The sequence below is a fragment of the Stegodyphus dumicola genome, chromosome 4 (assembly GCF_044657685.1).
Source record: "Stegodyphus dumicola isolate Sdum_Otavi_A_Nest chromosome 4, ASM4465768v1".
NCBI classification, from domain to species: domain Eukaryota; kingdom Metazoa; phylum Arthropoda; class Arachnida; order Araneae; family Eresidae; genus Stegodyphus; species Stegodyphus dumicola.
Window position 1 is genome coordinate 237,204,388 of NC_140771.1, and position 20,952 is coordinate 237,225,339.

At 32.6% G+C, this 20,952-nt stretch overlaps 1 long non-coding RNA gene across 1 annotated transcript in view; it reads left to right on the top strand.

Moving 5' to 3' along the window:
* Positions 1 to 15,525, top strand: part of LOC118196601 (uncharacterized) — a 137,953-nt gene extending 122,428 nt beyond the window's left edge. The window contains exon 2 of the long non-coding RNA XR_015040549.1: positions 15,292 to 15,525. This is a non-coding gene — a long non-coding RNA (uncharacterized LOC118196601). The remainder of the gene's footprint in view (positions 1 to 15,291) is intronic.
* The last annotated feature ends 5,427 nt before the right edge of the window (positions 15,526 to 20,952 follow it).

The window sequence follows — 20,952 nt, forward strand, 5'->3', positions numbered from 1 at the left end:
ATTTTTTAATAATTTGATAATTTGATACGAATATTTTTTCTTCGGTAAGAGCTTTCCATCCACACCTTCTTTGAAAGTGCTATTTTGCATGAAAACAAATCTGCCAACCAGCAGAGATAATTTATATTTTCAAAAAATACAGTTGCAGTTGAAAAATACAAGCAGACCAGATTTTATAGCAAAGCAAAATCATGTATGTGCGAACAACCTCTGTGTTATATTTGATGTAGACTCTAGCTATGATTTATTTTAACTATGCCATACAAGGTGTGACGCAAAAAAAACGTCAGTGGTTCAATAAATCATTGTACTTACATAATCAGTTCTCCGTGACATTATCACCTTGAAATTAGTTCCTTTCAGCATTCACACACTCTTGCATTCGGTGCTGCCATTGCTGGTAACAGTTCTGGAACGATGTTTTTGGAAGGCCCTTCAGGAGATTTTTCAGTTTTGCCTGAACCTCTTCAGCGGAGGTAAAATGGGTTCTCTTTAAGTAATATGTAACTTTAGGAAATAAGAAAAAGTCGCATGGAGCCAAATCAGGTGAATACGGAGGATACCCAGTCACAGTAATGTTTTTGCTGGTCAGAAACTGCTTGACAGATAGGGCCGTGGGAGCGGGTGCCTTGTCCTGGTGCAACAGCCATCCATCACTCCACAACTGTGACCTTTTTTCCCTAGTTTTTTGCACGAAGTCTTTTTAGTGCTTCTATGTAGTGGTGTTGATTAACAATCTGACCCACTGGAAACCCATTTGATCGATCATGATGAACGTGCTGTTCGCCCAACACGTTTATTATCTTCCACACTGTTCCTTCCCCCTGAAAACCGCTTATGCCATTCAAACGCACGTGCGTGAGATAACGTTTCGTCTCCATAAGCCTCGCTTAACATTTGAAATGTTTACTCCGTGGCAGATTTCTTAAGTTTCACAAGAAACTTGATGTTGATTCACTGTCCGCCTTTTTACATTACACATTTTTCCGACAAAATGCAGTTGCACATGCTCACTCAATGACGCAGTACTCCCCACTCACGTGGTCGGTTAGGTCGAAACTGGTCTCATGGATAGAGAAGGTGTGTGGCACGAAATCACCAAAACAGTAGTTGCCAACTGCACCTTGTTTTCAAGCTTCACACTTAGTTCGGTTTTTTTTTTTTTTTTGTGTGTGTGTGTGTGTGTGTGTGTGTGTCGCACCTCGTATCATGATATTTTAAATATGTGACACCAAAGGATGTATTTTCCAAGGCAATTAACGTTTTATGCATAACAATACCTAATGCAGTACAAAATGGAGTTCAATATTTTTATGTAAGGAAAGGAATGTATATTATGTTGAGCATAAAATTTTGCTCAATTAATTTGCTTAAAACTCAACCTCAGAACGGCAATAATTTCCCTTTCAAGTCCCTCTTCTTCAAATCGCAAATATATTATCAGGTTCAATGTTCCGTCTAACCTTCTTCGGGAACATGCAAGGACCTGACTCGGAACAGAGAGCTTACTAAAGCTATGTTCAAAACTGTGGGAAGTAGACAGGATACACAAGAAGGGTATACAAAACCGTTTATTTTTCTCTATTTACAATAATTTCCGTACTTCGGAATACAATGACCCACCACTTGTGGTCTAAACGTAAGAATATAAAAAATAAAACTAAACTCTAATTTAACTTTAAAATAATAAACGTGGAAGATTGGCCTTATATTAACAGGAAGCCGTATGTAGTACAGATAACTGAGAACACTACAATATGTTTAAAGTTATCAAGAGGATTAAACCTCTGGCCTGGACGGCAACCAGCAACTGTGTCAAACTTCTAAGGTAAGCGGCCTGCTTCGACTAACTGCTTCCTCTCTCTCGCTTGGCAAAAAGCCACAACTTAAATACTTGGCGTTCGCCAGACAAACTTTGCATAAATACATTAACGCTTATAAGTCTGGCCGGAAGTAGAAAATAAGAAGTGATAGTAAAGATTTAAAATAAAATAAACGTTAGTAAAACTTAAGATCCTTACAATATTGCATTGTATACTTTTTTTTTTTTTTTTTTTTTTGAAGAGATACTGTTGTCGGAAGTCCTGAAAAGTTAAAAAAAAAAAAAAAAAAAAATTATTATTTTCACCATCGCAAATCTGAGGATGAATATTGAATTAATTTTGAAATCCAAATTGATATTATTTGTTAACACCTATCTTCCTTTCCTTTGTTTAAAGATATACTTGAAATATATGAAGGTTACATTTGCACCTTAGAATAACTCAAAGGTTTCTTAGTAATTATATGATTTATTGTTAATGAGAAACACTCCAGAAGCACTTTTTGTTTTCTACTCAGAAATATATTTCGAGATGAGTGGACACTGCTTTAAATGTCAACATATTTTAGGATTCTTTTCTGCTAATGGATGCCAGAAGGCAAATGTGGGCCAAATAGCCAAATTTAGGGCCCTTTTTATGTTGTATAGTAAATATCTTTGAAATGTTTAATGAGCGCCATATCAAGGCTATGCTTGACTCTTTTCAAATGAAAGCAGATCGCTGTCTACGTGGGAGGAAAAATTCCGCCCACATGTATATAGCGATCTGTTTTCGCTTAAAACATATTACGGAATTGCACGAATTCGACATCATTCATAAATTCGGCATTGCACACATTAAACACAATATGGTATAGTGCTGTTAATTACAATTTCAGTTTTGCTTACTATTTTTCGTTAGGGTTTTCCCTAACTAGTAAAATTTCGCGCCAACTTTTTTTTGGCGCTAAGTGGTAACCCATTAATCCTTTGCCGCACTGTGTGTCCGGTCTATACACGTCTAAAAATTCCCTTCTGTACGCACAGAAAAATTGAATGAAAAAGGATTTATAGGTTACTATAGGTTACTCTGAACCTTCTTTATTTATAGTAGATGGCATCTCAACACAAACCAGTCCATATATTTCAGCCATGCTTAGTTTTTTAAGACCGTCATTTTTCAAAGAAATCTTCCGGATTTTTTTAGTGTATAAAAGTAATTGTTTGAAAAGAAATTTCTATGTTTTTTTTTGGTTGTATGCTAATATCCTTATTCTATATTAGTTTTAAATTTTTACCTTGAAATCTTGCTAAAAATCAAACGGCGAACCTTAGGTGGGCCCAGACCGGGCTCACCGATAATCTAGGACATTGAGAATCTGTATTCTTTGTTTCTCCGCATTTCATCGGTCAGTTCATTGACCGATGAGAATCGTTTCGGTACTCTTTACGAAGCTCTATTCAATCAGTGTGCCACTTTGGGCACACCCACGGAATTAAAACGATAAGTGCTATCTTCAGAAAATTTTACTTGTGTACTCTTCTAGGCCTAATTAGACTGCCTACCGTTTTTTTTTTTTTTTTTTTTTTTTTTTTTTTGTTTTGTTTTATCAAAACTCCGATTTTAAAAGGTAGCGTGCCAGAAAGACATCTATTGGTATAAATGTAGAACATTTGCTTACGTTATTACAGTAAAATACAATAATAAGGAGATTATAATATTTCCACAGACATTTCAAAAGAGATATTCTGCGTCTTTTGAGAAGATTAAATTATCTATACTTTGCAAACAGGCACTTCAATTCTCACGCTGTGAAAAACAACGGTGCCTAGAGACATAAAATTTTGCATAACTTAGTCCTCGATTCGAATATGGGCATTTAAAAGTCCAAATTTGGAATTTATTTTATTATATATTTCATATTTTGTAAAATTTTACGAAATTTTTGATTAACAATCTCATCGATTTTAAAGAGAACAATGGCAACGCTGTAAGAAAAAGAATTACCTCCAGTGTGCGAGAATGTATAGGAAATTCTAAAGATATGCTCTTTTCAAATTTTTTATGATATTGCTCTTGAGTTGACTTTTATGATTTAAGTGCCAGAGACTATGATATTTAAAAAATAAATACAACGCACAAAACATTAAACAAACTCCTCTTTGGATTTCATATATCTTTTTTAATTTACTATATCTATAAAAATTTTCTCGTTTTGCTAAATGATTCAAAAGGCACTTTTTATAACGACAGTTAAAACCCTTAAATCTTTAAAAGTTCTACGAAGCTTCGAAGCTTCTCGTTTATATTTCCAAAGCATTAAATACAAATTTTGAGTAAAATGGTTTCATATACCCATGAATTTATATATATATATATATACAGGAATATACTGTAATGTACCAATCGATATTGATAATTAAATCAGCAACACAAATGCTAGTGGTAGACGAATTTTGAACAATATATTTTCTCATTAAATTGCAAATAGTGTAAGTATCTGCAAATCGTGTAAGTACTATTCTCTTTAGTTTCTTATATTCTATGTGTATAATTATTTACATAATTTATATCACTTCTAGTAAATTCTTAAGTTTTTTTATTAATAAAATCTAATTAAATATAACAAATAATTATATTATTTATTTATTTATTTATTTACCATCAGATGAGCAGCTGCACCGCCTTTAAGACATTCAGCTTTTACGCTCAACTGATGGAATCATCTACCAACTGTGTTGTTATGTAAAATACAATAAAATTTTAGAATTTGATAATTACATAATAAAAATAAAATATCAAGAAATAAATATATAAATAATACAATAAATAATAAACATAAATAGATACAATAAATAAAAGTTAAAAATTTAGAATAAGATAAATACAATGTTGTTATATATGAAGTCAAATAAAGTATCAGAATTTTGAGAATTATATAATAAAAATTGAAGAAATTAAATATATAAAAACATAATACCTAAAGAAATATGAAAGTAATTGAAACGTAAATAGATAAGTAAATACTTAAGAAGATCATTAAAATTTTGAAAATGAACAACATAATGTATAAGAGTAGTAGAGGCTGAGAATGTAAGATATGTAAAGAGTAAAGTATTTCATTATGGAGAATGAAGAGCAGTAATTAAATAAAAGTTGATGAGAAATAGTATTTGAATGAATTAGGATGACCTGAATGAAAAGTTCGTGGAAATTCTTGATAGAGAGTCATTTTTGAGTAAAAGACTTGACTAAAAATCTTGAGTTGAGACTTTATTAATATATTAAGGAGATGGAGTTAGAAAATATCCTTAAATTCTTGATCGAGCTTGAGAGATCTTGAAGGTTTAAATAAAGATAGTCTTGAGTGAAAGCATTAAAATGAGGTAGTAGAAAGAATGGCTTATTAAGTGAGGTAAATGAACAAAGAATAATGATTTCTAAATTGTATGCTTTAAGGCGATAATCTTTAGTAAGGTTGCAGTGAAAGAGATAATGATCTATTGTGCTTTCATTACCACAGGTACAGAGATTTGTATGCTGAAGTCCGAATCTATGAAGGTATTCTGGAAATGGACCATGAGCTGTTAGGAAAAATATAATTGAACGGTTGGTAGATATTAATGATCTTGAAGGTTTTGATATGAAAGTAAAAGTTCTTCTACCGGTAGTTGCTTCAGTCCAGGTTTGCTTCCATAAGTGCATTAATTCTGTTTCTAATTTTGTTTTTAGTAATGATATTGGATATGGAATTGAGTAATTTGGAAGGGAAGAATTGTTTGCAGCCCCTTTTGCTAGTTCGTCTGCGAGCTCGTTACCACTATTACCGATGTGTGCTTTAATCCATTTGAAATGTGGTCTATTATTGTTTTGAAATTGAGAAAGTAGAAAATGGATTTCTTGTACAACAGGCGATCAACTGTGTCCAATTATAGCTTGAATACCAGATGCACTATCAGAGAGAATTAAGGATGGTAAAGAAAGTTCTTTTGCGAAGCATATGGCTTCTTTGATTGCAAAAAGTTCTGCTTGAAAAACTGAGTTGTTATTGTTAAAACGAATATTCCAGTTTTTAATATTTGAATCTTTCGGAATGCGCAATATGCACTACCAACGCCTACTTCAGATTTCGAACCATCAGTACATATGGTGAGTTCATATTTATTGAGTTCAAAGGTTCCCAATAGGGATTTTGTGTAAAAATATGTAGGATGTAGCTCTAAGTTGTGTTTAAGATATTCAAAATCTGTGGGTTGAAATACATTATTATTCATTATGCTTTGAATTCTTAGATTTGATATTCTTACTTTATTTGCTTCTTTTATTAGAGATAAAGTAATTGGAGGGATGCCGGTTATTATTTGTAGCGCACTAGTTGGAGTAGTTCTATATGCTTTTGCTAGAGAGAGGAGGAAAGGTCTTTGGATTGAAAGTAAATGTTTTTGAGCCTGGGAATTCAAGGTTAAACCCCAGACGGAAGCACCATATAGTAGTATTTTTTCAATAACTGTTAGGTACCAAATTTTTTCTAATTTTGAGGATATACCCCAAGTGCTGGCTGTTACAGATCGAAGAGAATTGTGAAGGGTTAAAGTTTTGTTTTTGAGATATTGAATATGGAATTGCCAGGATTGCCGAGTATCTAATACCAGATATGTGATGCTCTTGTCAATTTTGATTTTTTCTTGAGAAATTTTGATTATTGGCTTTCTTAGGTTTTTTATGGAAGTACCTCCTTTTGGAATATATAGTGCTTTACATTTAGTAGTAGAAATTTTAAGATGAAATTTATCTGTCCAGTTGCGGAAGGTATTTAAAGAAAAACTGGAGTTAATTTCTATTGATTTCCGGCTACTTGCGTTCACAATGAGAAGAAAATCATCTGCGTATGCTTGGATATGGGTATGATTAATATTGTCGTATAGTTTTAAAACTTCGTTTGCTATAAGATTCCAAAACGTAGGGCTTAAGCAAGATCCTTGAGGACAACCTTTTGTTAATTTATAATTTATTATACCGGAATCTGAAGAATATTGTAGAGTTCTATTGCATAGGTAGTCTTTGATAATATGAAGGATATCCTGAGGGCATGATATTATTTGTAGAATTGTTATGATGTCTTTCCAGCGGATAGAATCGAAGGCTGCTTGAATATCTATCGAAATTATTATTGAATGAAGATTCTTTGATTCATTCATCTTTAAGACTTGCATTTTTTGAAAAGCATGATCTGTTGATTTATTTGGTGTGAATCCATACTGATTTTAATGCATGATTTTATTCTTATTTAGATAATATAAAATTCTTGAAAGGATTAGTTTTTCAAGGAGTTTGCCCAACGTGGGAAGAAGGCATATTGGTCTATAAGATAGAGGGTTTGTGGCTGGTTTATTTTTCTTGAGGAGCAAACAACTTCTGCATTTTTTAATATATTAGGAAATGTTAAGTTATACCAGCAGGCATAATGAAAGATATAATAATTTGTTGATAATTATAAAAAATAAGTTTTAAGATGATGTTGTCGATACCATCGGGACCTGGTGTTTTCCTGTTATTTAGTCTTTTGATGATATGTTCCAATTCATCGATCTTTGGAGGGATGATAACTGTTGGTGGATTAGGACGACGTGTAGAAGGACTGTTAGATGCTTCTGTATCTGTGGTATGATTCGGTCTATATTCATCTTGTGGGAATAGTTTTGATAAAATTTCTAACGCAGCTTGGGAAGAGGAAATTGATTCAGAGAAGCTGTACATTGATAATGAAGGAGGAGTGAAAATTTTATTGTGCGCTATTTTGAAGGCGGAGCCATAAATTTTGGAGGTAGAAGTGCAAAATGTTTTCCAACTATTAATTTTTGATATTCTGATATTTCTTTTATAATGCGCTCTTGCTTTTTGGAAAGCTATTTTATAGTGAGTTCTTTCTGTACCTTCTATACAGGCTTTGTATCTTCTTCTGAGAGCTCTTACTTATAAATTATTATATTAAAAAAAACCTTTAAATGTATGAAATAAGCTTATAAGGTATTTCTCCCACTTCCCTAGCGTGCCTTCGTGGTGTAACGGTAGCACGCTGGGCCGGTATTCCAGAGGTCCGTGGTTCGATTCCCGGCGAAAGCGGTTGCATATTTTTCATCTTTTCTGCTTCCAATTAACCTAATGACTCTACAAGCTCCATTGACTAGTGTATTAAAAACATATATAGAGAAAACATTTGAAAAACATACTTTAATTTTGTCTAGATGGTGCGTTTTGTATATTTGCGTCTGTGTTCAAAATTAAATTCAAAACTCGTTGAAACAATTCTGATGATATTTTATGCATTTCTTTTTATTGAATGTTGAATTGAAAAGGAGCTAGTTAAAGTCTAATTTCCTGCCCATTTGATTAAGATTTTGCTTCATTTTAAATTTATATGATAAAAATACACTGTTTCAATTTTCTTAGCTGATATGAATGTTCTAACATATTTTATGCTTTATGCTATACTAGAAATAACATTTATTAACTGAAAGGAAGGAGGGAGTAAAAAGAAATTAAACGATTTGAGATTTTTGTAATTTTTTGTTTTCATTTTTACTTCCTTGTACGAAGTAAGTAGTAGTATTGTAATCGCAAAAAATTTCGGGTATCATATTTCAACGAAAGTTTCCCTTTTAACTGCTCTTAAAACCATTAGAACGATGATTTTGTGTGACATCTGTACGTATGGATTTAATAAAAGACAGTTTTTGCCAAAACGTATTGCGAAATGGATTTGAAATGGATTGTAGTAGATCCTTTCTTGATATCTATACGTACGTATGTACTTATCTCTCATACGTCAAGAACGAACAGCCGTAGCACGTTGAAATTTTGTATATGGGACGCCTATAACATGTAGCTGTGCATTTCTCTTCTTCATTGCAGTCGGTTGTACCAGTCGTATATAAGTATGTATATACTATATTCAACCTTTATTTACCTGGCTCTATAAGCTTCGTTTTTCATACTTATATGTTGATAAATTTTGCATTTTGTGCTTTAAAAGTGGTTGAATTATGTGTTTCTTAAGTTCTCGTTAAGGTTTTTATGACTTTAGTTAACCTGGATGCAGTATTTATAGAATTATCAACAATTTAAGAGTTCAAGTTGCGAATTAAGTCTAAATAAACCACCATTTGTTTACATTTGAAACGCAGTAGAATAGTGAATTAAGTTAAATTCTGTACCTTTAGTGTCTTTTTGCCGAATGGGAGCAAAAGTAAACTTTCAGTTTGGTGCACCGAAAAATCATCCTTCTTGCCCGCTGGCCAAATTGTTTGTACAAACTGATTTTAATTGTAAATTTTTTTTAACTGTTTTGACTGCATTTATTATTTTATGGTTTTCTATATTTTGCAATTTTTAATGAAAGTGTTGTGAGTTTTTACGTATTTTTGCTTTGCCTCAAAGAAAGAACTGCATTGCTTGAATGAGAAATATAGTTCTAGAGAAATTCGACGAAATAAGTTTAAATGATATGTAGCAAGAAGATATATATAATTTAATAGGTCATGCAAGGAAGTCATGGAGTGTCCACATCGAATTTGTTTTCTATAAAAATTCTGTAATCATTTTAAATGTTTCATTTTGTGTATGAAAGTTTAAAGTAAAGAAATAGTTTAATCGGAAAACAACAGGGATTTTCTATTCATGAATATTTGCTTGATATATCCGTGGAGGTAATGTGTAATATATTTAGATTTAACCGTTGAGTCTACGTATTTCCTAACACTTGCATTTTTATTGAGAATTATAACTCTGCCTTCATAGGTGTTCATTTTCCAACTTACTTATAAAGTTTACTTATAAATATAGACGATAATGCATTTTTGTTTTAAATGACATTTAGAAAATAACTTTTTTCTTATAACCGCAAGAACAGTTTCATCTACCGAAGCAAATTTATTGACAGAAATTGAAAATTAACACCTAGTTTGAATGCAAAGGTAATTAGTAATCGAACATTTACGGCTAGAAGATATTTTTTATTACTGATTTTATCTTTATTAATATATGTAAATTTGAAATAAGTTGAATGTGTACAAAATTTGATACAGTACTGTAAGCATCACTAGTAATTCTATTGTGTGTGGGGGGGGGTGGAACCGGCGACGGATCGATAACACTGGTAGTTCGCTCTGGATTCGGTTCCAGGCGAACGGACGAGCCCACCAGCGGCCGAGCGATAAAGCCACTGAACACTGGTTATTCGGTCCGACGTTCGAGTCCCGCAAACGGGCTGGATGTATGAGTGTTTCCGTGTTTTTCACCACGTGTAACGTGTATAAAAGTAGTTTCCCTTAGAAAGTCCTCCACGAAGGCATCCCTCCCCTTAGGCAGATAGCCCTAGTGTGCTTTGCCGTAATCTCAATAAACCAACCAAACCTTATAAAGTCCTCCACGAAAGCATCCCTCCCTTTAGGCAGACAGCCTTTGAGTGCTTTGCTGTAATCAAATAGTTCAAAACCAGGCGAGCGGTCTGGGAACTTGGGCGTCGTCTTTGTCCTCTCCCCGATGTGTAACATGAATGCGTGCCAATTAGTCTTCAATCAAAAGTACTCCACGAAGATATCCTTACCCTCAGGCCTAGTTTATCTATTTCATATTTTGTAAAAAATTAACGAATGTTTTTTAACAAACGTATTTTGGAATCGAGCAGTGACAACAGTATGCGGAATAAAACATTTTTATCTCCAGCGCACGAGACTGCCTATGGGAAATACTAATTTTAAGCTGTTTTTAAATACTTTGTGGTTTTTGCTGTTAAATCGAATTTTATGTGGCCTCAGCGCCAAGAACGAGATATTTAATAAGTAAAGTAAACAGGCAAAACGTTAATAATAAAAATACAAAAAAATTTTGTAAAGCCGTCTTAATAAGAGAAGTGAACAATGATATGTCAAACTAAGAAAAGACTAAAAAAAACAGAAAAACGTAGTCCAGCACTTAACGTTGAGTCAGGAATTCTAAACGTAGACTGCTATGCTGCTTTAAAAATTTTGTAATTTTGCGACCTCAGCAAGAGCGGAAAAATCTTAACAAACCCATTTGGGCAACCTTTACAATCTGAAACTTTTCAGATGTTGTTGATATTTTCTTTTTATGTAATCCTAATAATATTCATTAATTGCTTCAAAATATTTTTATTTAATTCGGAAAAATAATTAGTAAAATATGCATATGTGTTTGACAGCCATTTTAGAGGCTCTATTTTAATAAATTAAATCTAATATAAGAATATTAGTGACTTTTTTGGTCAAAGTACGTTCAAGTACACGTACACTCAATATGCAGTATGAAATATTTCATTTTCGTTTAATTATGGTATCTACCATCTGCACAATGTTTATCTACGGTAATTTAAATGAGCTCTTAAGTTATGCAACGATAATTTTAGTGTTTTTCTTTTTCCCATCTTAGTTTTACTAAATGTTTGCATTTTTGCATTACATATTATCAACAGAATTTGCTTTTGAGGAAATCAAGTCTATTCCAACACCCCTGTAAAATTTGTTTTGTTCCATAGGCAAATACATATCACATTTTGATCTGTTTCATAATGCATATTAGCTTATCATGAGCGCAACGAATAACAAATAACGATCTTTCAATAAAATCATTAAAGTATGGAGAACTGTATCTGACATTTTTCCAATTAATACCTACGTTGGAGGAAAGGGCCTCAAAGGAAACTTCAGACATCATGGCAATCGCTTTTTCAGAATCTCCAAAATTGGTCAGGTTGTAAACATCATGGATTATGAATGAAAATAATAATTGCGTATGGTATAATTCTTATAACTCTTGCTGATTTTAATCTGCTTGAAATCTACTAATTACGTAAAGAAACAATGCTATAATATCATCTTTATTTTCAGAAAGCACTGCTATACATATTCGTAGTATAGAGCAAATTAATAGGATATAAAAGCCATGGTTGAATTGTACTCTTTAAAGACTATAAGCAAGACAAACTGTAATAAATCTTGGTTATTCTATTACATTTTAATAAGTCTTGTTTATAAATCTCGTTTAACTGTTAAACTGTAATACTGATTAGGTTGAAATTGAATATTTTAACATAGAATGGTGATAAGCATAAATGTTAATGTAAAATTGAATTTAACTGGGAAATAAGCACAGATATTTCTGAATTTTATAAATGTATTTTTCTATTTTCTTAACAATTATAGTTTAAAAATTATACAGTTTTACCCAGTTTATTAGAGAAAAGCATAACAAATTTGAATTAATTGATTCCAGTTCATAAAAGACACATTGCTACCAAAACAGAATTAGGGAAAACTCTGTATTACTCGCTTTTAACATTATACGCTATACTATAACCTTCATGCCACTGTTTAAATACTATTAGCAGCTCATACGATGAACTGAATGAAACTCAGCTGTTTATGTGGTAAAACTTCATGAGTTCCTTTACTTAACCAACACCTACGGGGAGAAAACACTTATTGTATACTTCTGTGAATGATAGCAGTAATAATTATTACATAATAACTGAAGCACAAATTTTAAATTATTATTAAAAATGTATTAAGAAGGAAGTGATTAGCGTCAAGAAAAGTATTAGAGGCTCGTGAAATTTATAGAAGCGCGTGAAAAATCAGTGAAGTTTCTTCGCTATCTACAAATTTTCGCAAACATAGAATGAAATCAGAACCCTATTATAACTTTTCAATTTTCTCCTGCTGGGAGCGCTATATTAATTATTTTAATACTTGATATTATTATAACATATTTTTATACTTCTATATTCTATTTAATTATATTCCAGGAATATTGTATAAGGTATTTCTCCAACTTCCCTAGCGAGCCTTCATGGTGTAGTGGTTCTTCTGCGCACTGGGCCGGTATTCCAGAGGCCCGTGGTTCGAATCCCGGCGAAGGCGGTTGAATATTTTTCATCTTTTTTTGCTTCCAATGAACCTAATGTGTCTACAATACTACCCCTTTTAAAGAGCGACCGGGGTTTTTAGCTGACGCAATCGCCAAATCCTCGGTGTGAAGAATCATTATCTACCACCTTTTTAGTTCGGGCGCCAGTGTAGAGATATTAGGATATATTTCTATAGCAGGGGTGATGAAAAATGAGCAACGCCTTCTCCGGGAATCGAACCACTGATCTCTGGAATACGCGCCCAGCATGCAGACCACTACACCGCGAAGGCACGCTGAGAAGGCAGGAGAAATACCTTATAGTACGATTGGAAAATTTCAAATGATTATATTGAATATTTTAAATAATTGTTGTAGGTATCTTCTTCTCTAAAATAGGAATACATCACGCTTATCATTTAAAAAGTAATCGTGTGTTACGTGGCATACATTTGTATCTTTTGTGAGATAACATTCACGGTACTTAATTATGTTGCATTCATGCCACTCTATTGCGTTACATGAACGTCGCAATGTGTCGTTACCTGAATGTCGCAGTGTGACTTCACAACAATGTCCAGTGTAACTTAATATCAATGTCTCAATGTGACTTCACAGTAACGGCTCAATAGGACGTCAGATAAATGTCGCAGAGTGTCGTCAGGGACTTAAGCCATACGCACAGCGTCATTGCAACACGGATATCATCACAGTGTGACACATTTGCAATGTCATAGCGACGTTGCCGTGCTGTTTTGGCGGTGCCTCTTTTCAACTGCACATGTACCTGCTTACGTAGAAAGCAATTTGTTAATTCGCTAAAGAGCTTCTGTTAAAATAAAATCTGTGTTAATGAAAGTTACTTTCCTAAAGCTTAATAGAGCATTCCAGCAGAAGTAAAGATCTATCAAATTCTTTCGTTATTTGACGCAAGAAATACAGAGGGTGTTTACACGTTTTTAGAACGATTTCGATAGTAAACGATTCGATTTCGATAGATAAAATAATCAATTAGTTTGGAATAAAAATTTCTGACCACAACTTGTTATTTGAAATAAGAAATATTGTCTGCTACTTTTAAATTTATTCTTCTTAAAAAATGTCGCATATAAAGAAGCTGTGGAGTGAAGAATATGTTTTTTTTTTTTCATTCCGAAAAGAAGTATTCCCAGTCCATAATTCAAAAACGTTGTGATATGCATGATACTAAAATTTCAATTTGGAAAATAAGCAGCATTATTAATCGGAAAGTCAGCTAAAGCATTACATCTGCATCGGAAGAAGACTCCAAACGGTTATCCGTAAAAGTCACGTACTGTTTCCAAAGTTCTGCAGTTAACTCGTTGGTAACAAGAGAAAATCCGCAGGCGCCGACATCAACTGCAGAATCGTTAAACACATTTGTAAGAAAAAATAAATAAAATAATTAACAAAATTTTACAGCTTACTAAAGTTAAGAGGTGCCAAGGCAAGTAGCTCAACGAAGAACAATTTGTAGAATCCTGTATAAACTTATTATCAGGAGATAACTTAAATACATTGTGATCCTTGATTAAACATGGGTTTACCTATATGAGTACAACAAAAAAGCGGTCTATTAACTATCGAAAACGAAAAGAAAAAATGTACAAACCTGGTTCGTCAATGCAAAGACAGTTTCGACTAGAACTTTACGATTGTGTCAGGATTGTCTTGGAACAGAATATAAGAAGAGTGGGAGAAAAGTTAATCTCAAATCAATATATTACCAAGAAAACGTTTTTAGTCTGATATTTGCAGAAGAAATTCCATTTCTTTATCTCAATGACTTTCAAATGTGAATCTTCATGAAGACAAAGCAACAAGTCAGACTTTGAAAAATACCACTGCATTCCTTGAAAAAAATGAAGACTGCTTCATATATTGCATATACACGTTTTTAATATATTCCTGCAAATTCCCCTGAGGTTTCACGTATGGACTATTTTGCCTCTGGTTTCCTGAAAAGAGCTTTATCTAAATGCAACCCTACCATGATTGATGGACTCCACTAAACTATGGAAGATTAATGGAAATCAATACTTTTGGAACTTTTACGAAAAGCTCTTCTTTCAGGGAAATTACAATGCAGACTTACAGCCTAGAAAATCATTAATTAAATGGCCCCCAAATCGTTATAAAACTGTATAAACACCTTCTGCAGAAAATATACCTTAGTGTTAATAACCGCAGATTGCTTTCCATTTATGGCATAGTAAGGTGAGAGTTTTGAAATATATTCTTGTACCTTGGCAGACTATCTCCAAGCAATTTCAAAGCTGAATACTTAGGTTTTGTAATCGAGCTTTTGTGCCAAACCAGAACTACTTGCATTTCGCAAATATCTTTTATACTCAACAAACTGTCAGGAATAATCAGTGTTGTTCCAAATTATGCGCACATTTCTGGTGTAGCAGAAGCTCGAGCACAAAAGCTATTTATTAGTACCTATTTTTTCTTTTTTTACTTGCAAAGTATTCCTTGAAAGCCTCTTCCGGATAGTTCTTCGTTCCTTTTTATTTATTATTATTATTTTTTCTTCTTTTAGGGAAGAAGGAAATTAACATGGCAGTATTGTTTTGACCAATCTTCTTGCCAAGAATGGACTGATATTCGTGAATTGTTATTCGTGAATTAAAATTAATTGTAACCATGTTATGGAACTTTTTGCTCTGCATTATGTTGTATTTGTTTCTTGACAGAATCATCTGAAAGTGGCACAAAATGTTCGTTTCCAGTATAACTTTATGTGTGAATATGTAAATAAAGTCTCAAACTTCAATGTCCATTTTTATTTCCTCAAAATTCAATGGCCCTCCCATTCAGTTTATTGTCGAATGCTACCGGTAATTTTTAGAAGTAAGAAAATCTATAGAGATATAAGACGAACTGGTAAGTATTTACTAACAGTTATACTTTTAGATGTGAATTTCTATAGGTTTAATTTTAATTCAACACTTCTGTTGTAGTTTAACAGCTTGGAATAGTAATCAGAAATCTCAAAGTTTAAACACATGTCGTCTGATGTGTAAGGTATGTAATTCATAAGTGTTAAATAATAGAAATGAATTGAAAATATGGCTTTTTATGAATGTAGATCTTGAAAAACATGTTTTGTATAAAAATTTACAAGAAACGATTTGGAGAGCCGGTAAATGCAAACATTTCTGCAGAATTTTCAAAGTAGTAATGAATTACCTATTGTTTTCGATAAGAAGCATGACTTTTCCAAGAAAAAAATGTAAGGTCGTTCAGGGACATCTCGACACTTTAAGGGAAAATTATGAATAACTGGTTGAAATTTAAGGATTTTAACATTTATTTTTACCGAAAATAATTATTCCTGTATTAGTAACACATTATGAAAATTTGGCTTATTTGAAAAACACCATAGGTTATGTATAAATGAAATAAAAAACATAGAAGCTAGATGTCCACTTCTCCCTTAACTGTGGGAGATCTCGACAGGTATCTACGGGTTGGCAGGTATAAATCAGAAGAATGTTTTTTTTTTTTTTTTTTTTTTTTTTTTTTTTTTTTTTATATATATATATATATATATATATAAGAAATAAGGACAACGCACTATGGAAAAGAAAGATTGACGGACTAAACACATATTAACAAAGCAACAATATATATCCTCCCTTTTAACTATGTACATTCGTTGCATGTAAACTGGGGTTGATTCCCATTTTGTACACACCCCTCATGGAACCACGTACTACACTCTCCAACACTTCTGTCCGGCAGTATCATCAAAATAGTACCCACCGCACTTGCCACAGTAATTTTCACTGTCTTCGAGATGCCTCCTCCCTGACGTCTAGTTCCCTGTGTTGGTGTTTTATTGCGCAGTTGACTCCTGTATTCTGCGGATGTTATAATGGCTGATTCTTGTTTTTTCTCCTGTTCCGTACAGAGTGGTTCTGTACTCCTGGTACAGGGGATAATTCCGAAAATGATGTAAAACCTGATGCAGTAGATGGTGATGATGACCTCTGAAGGTTATCGTCTTCCTCTACCATAACTGGAATGGTGCCATTTGTAGTAGACTTATTCAAACACATTGTCTTCCAAAATATCGGGATTGTATGGGTATATTCCACATTTTCGAAAGCCATTGGCAAAATTGCCTGACTCGACTGTCGAGATCTCCCCGTAACCTACCGTCGAAATCTCCCCGAGTTACACATTTATATGATGGCAGCAGCCCCCTCTGACTGGCTATGAAAACTTTTTGCGTAGACATCCATGTTCCTGAATGCCTGATCTCACTAGCTAGTCATTTGGAAATCGCCAAAAATCGAAGCCATCGTCCACATTTATCGTCGTTATCAAAGCCAATTTTATACTTTATGCATTTCAAACCATAAAGAACTTACCTGACAGATTATTAATATTTATTTTCTTCATCAATCTCTGACGTTACAACACTTTCGATTCACAATGACGCGCTACACTCTTAGGTTATTGCAATACAGTGGTTTCGATATACAACACCAGGGTGCGGACCACTCTACTAAGGGACTTCCTTAAAAGTGTCGAGATCTCCCAAGTGTCGAAATGTCCCTGAACGACTATATCATTTTTATTCATAAGTGTCAGCTCATCCCATTTCATGGCTAAAAAACGGCGTCGAAAATCACTTGTATCTGCTTTCAACAACATGAGCAAATGAGCTTAGTTTCATGTTATTGTAAAACATCTTTGAGCATCAGGCATGACATGAGTTCTATTTCTTTCTTACCTATATAGCATTGATCAGTAATACAGTTTTTGATAGGCAAATTTAATGCAGACAAATTATGGTAGGTATTGCGTAATTCCACCAACACTCAAACAATGCATCTGCAGAATTATATCTGAGAGAAGAAGTTTTTTCCATCATAATATAGATCATGTGGTATTCTTCAAAAATAATTATGCCTTTTATTCCCGAATGTCACACTTGATCCTCACTCCATTTACAGTCCAAATGTGGCACCAGCTCTAATATTTTGGTTTGATATACTCCATGCTATATTGAGCAGAAAAGTTAAATTAGTAATAAAGAATACACAAATTAGAACTAGTGATAGTTGAAAGAAAATGTCTTAATTTTATTATTCAGATAAAGACAATGCAATGTAAAAATGTAAATTTTACAGAAATTAAAATGCATCTTAAACATACACTCGAAAGGTAAAAAAAATTCTGTTTTCAGCTCATTAAGAATAAGTAAAAAAAACGCTTAATCTTGAAATTTATTATACGACATTTACATTTTCTTCGTTTTAAGCAAATTATTATATACAAATATGAATAGGTTAGGTTTTTAAAATTAAACAAATAAAAATAAGTACAACACAAAAAGCTTGAAAGATACATTAAACAGCAGTGGTTTTCTGTTCACAATAAAAACAACAACAATTTCATTAAATCAACATTTCATATATAAAGAAATTCTTTAATTGCGTAAAATTTAATTTTAATGTTACAGAATACCATTTAGTAAAAATAATATGTGTGATGATTTCAGTGTTATTCCTAAGACTTTCTTAAAATACGATTTATAATAAACAATTGATTATTTGTATGCTGAATATGTTTCCATTTCTTATAAAAAGGAAATATTTTTACATCCGATTTTTATTGACTATAAAAATCGCAATGAAAATGAAAATCGCAATGAAATTGAAAATGCCTATAAAAATCGAAATATGAAGCAAAAATAATAATTTACATTACTTTATTTATCTAATTTTCCTCCCAAACCTATATATATTGGGTCAGTCCATAAATTTGTGCGCATTTTTTGGTAAATTTTTAATAATATAAAAAATGCAATTTAACATTTTAATCAATTATATATTTTCCTCCATTACCTACAATGTCTCCCCATCTGACAGGCAACTTTTTTATGCCATTGCTGTAGAAAGACTCTGGTTTTGATGCCAAAAAAAAAAATTGACAGTTGTGTACATCCTGTTTAGAATTTAATTTTTTTCCATTAAAAAATTCTGTAAGGCACAAAATAAGTGATAATCTCTTGGGAGAATGTCTGGGGAGTAAGCAGGATGTGGCAAAAGCTCCCAACTAAATTCACTAATTTTTTGAAGCATTCTTCGAGCCGTATGCGGTCTAGCGTTATCATGATGAAACAACACTTTCTTGATATTCACCAATCGTGAGCGTTTTTTGATCCATTCTGAGTTTATACGGCAAAGTTGTTCACTATAAACTTCTGAATTAATCGTTTGATTTGGTTCTAACAGCTCAATACGTCCTGAACGGGGTTCATCATCAATGCTGCTTTTTCCAACTTTAAATTTTTAAACCATTCCTGGGCAGTCCTTACACTAATAGTGTGTTCACCATGTACACTATTAATTTTTATCACTGCAAACCTGGCAGATTCACCACACGAAAATAAAAAATGTAGCACAACACGTTTGTACTGATTATCTATATTCATCTTCTGCGAGTACTAAAATGCGTTCGATACTTACGAAAGTTGGTAATGAACTGAATAATATGTTAGTCAAAGGATGACAAATTTCAACAGGTTCAAAATTATATTGATTTAGTTAATGCGTCATAGCGAATTCCACGCATACTCTTAATAAGCACGAACTTATGGACTGATGCGATACATACAATAGAAAACTGAATATTATTTTTATTCATTTTTTTCGAGTCCAGTATTTGAAAAAAAAATGGAGACAAATTTGAAAAATGCTCTAAAAAGTTTTAAAACTTGAATAATACCAAATGTAATTTTAAAGATTGTATTAAAATACAGAAAGCAAAACTCACAAATTCAAGCTTTATGGGAGCCGCAAGTACTAATACAGGAAGTCACTTTAATCTTTTAACTTTTATGCCAAAAGTGCCTATAAATGCTTTGGTATCAATCATTTTTTCACTGTCATAAAAAAGTAAGCAATTGCTCAACAATAAAAAGTTCTTATTTTGCTGTCAGACCAAAAAAATGAGATGAAACATGCCACCTCATTTTATTCTGGAAACATTAATCTCTATTTAACGCTATCAGTTATATTATTATAAATGACAATTATAATGTCCCGAAATATCTGCTATAAAATTCCTATTTTAATATTAATTCCTCAATTCTTTTACTCTGAGCATATTTTCGATGCTTATTTAAAGATTACGTAATACTAAGACAGACAGTCTCTTCAATACCAGAGAAGGGACAGCTTCGTCAGTGTGTTAACACCTTTATGCAAGTCAGCCTTATATTAAAAAAAAATAATAAAAAGGAAATCTGGTACTTTTCCGTTTTGCCGGCACAAGCGATAAAGTCGCCAATAATGGTAAAACCGATGCCAAACGGAATATTCTCGCTGGTAACCTTTTACGCCTCATTTTCAAAACAAGTCGCAGCTTTTTCTTATCAGATTGATTGTTTCTTTCAATACTGCATATAATTACATAGAATTTTTATCAGATAGTTCAGTTTTATGTCTAAGGCCATTTTCGGTAAGTAAGTCAATTAGGATGCAATCACAGCGCTTACCCGAAGCCGAAAATATAGAAAAGGTAAAGTCAAGAGTTATATTCATCCATTCTAATGAGAATGCATTAGCGAAGTAAAGCACTGCAGTTTTACATAATTTTTGAGTAAGCTATTCGTATGAATTGAAATATTTCTGGCATTTAAACTTGTGTTCCAAATTAAGATTTAACTTGAAATTAATGTAGATAATTACTGAGAGCATTAGATTTTTGTAGAGTAATTTACGTGAGATTAGATCGCTTGGGATCACGTGATATGAACCGGCGAAACAGGATGTTGAACTATGAAAGCATAGTAAATTCTTAAATTAATGTCTTTTTATAAATTGCAAACTTATTGTCTTTATTTATTGGCTTTTTATAAAATTTTAAGCGATATTAAAATGTTTATGCCTTCTTTTTTTAAAAGAATTCTTAGAACTAACATTTTTTAAATATTTTTTATGTGTATACTGTATGTTGTCGCCAATAAAGTCTGCTTGGCGAGATTTGCGCCGGCGAAACGGAAAAGTACCGGAAATCTTTATAAGAGTGCCTTTACATAAGGTTTTTTCTATTTTTATGAATATCAGTTTCTAATTCGTAAAAAGCAACCTTAATAACAATTGTTCTGTACATAGGTAACAAACTTTTGCATTAATTTGTTTTGATATTTTGATTAGGAAAAAAACAAAAATGAAAAATTTCC